General features: G+C 34.3%; 1 protein-coding gene across 6 annotated transcripts in view; it reads left to right on the forward strand.

Moving 5' to 3' along the window:
• The window catches only part of Map4 (microtubule associated protein 4), a 137,373-nt gene that overhangs the window by 86,717 nt on the left and 50,058 nt on the right, over positions 1-598 (forward strand). The gene's annotated exons all lie outside the window — the stretch shown is intronic.

A 598-nucleotide genomic window follows, 5' to 3' on the forward strand; every position in this document is an offset into this window, starting at 1 on the left:
CTACATTTTGTATTCTTCGTACACTTAATCATAGCCAAAAGGCCAAGGAATGACTTGACTTCAGCATCGTTTTATCTTTTAAATGTTGAGTTGTGAAAGATAGATGGCATACATTAACTCTGATGCTTCTTAATTAGTATAAATTTGATATTCATAAAAAACCAAGTATTTCTTGGTCCCTAAGTACTTTTCATTTAATTTTTTTCATAACTTAAAAAAAGTTTTTCTTTTTTTTCCCTGGGTGTGGCTGTTTTGTCTCTTTATATGAAAGTGTACCATATGTGTTCCTGGTGCCCACAGAGGCCATGAAAAAGCACCAAATCCCTTGGAACTGGAGATGAAGATGCTTTTGAGCCACCATGTGGGTGCTGGAAATAGAGCCTGTGTCTTCAGGAAGAGCAGTCATTGCTCTTAACTGCTGAGACATCTCTTCAGTAGATATCCACTAGAAAGTAGCCAATAAATATATGTTCCTGGTGCCACTAGACTATAGTGTTAACTCTTTTTTGCTTGGTAACAATTTATTTTAACCTTTTCAATGAGGTGGCTCATGTATTAAGAACACTTGGGTTTTTTTTTTTTTTTTTTTTTTTTTTTT

This window comes from Microtus ochrogaster, chromosome 5 (assembly GCF_000317375.1).
Source record: "Microtus ochrogaster isolate Prairie Vole_2 chromosome 5, MicOch1.0, whole genome shotgun sequence".
Taxonomy (NCBI): Eukaryota; Metazoa; Chordata; class Mammalia; order Rodentia; family Cricetidae; genus Microtus; species Microtus ochrogaster.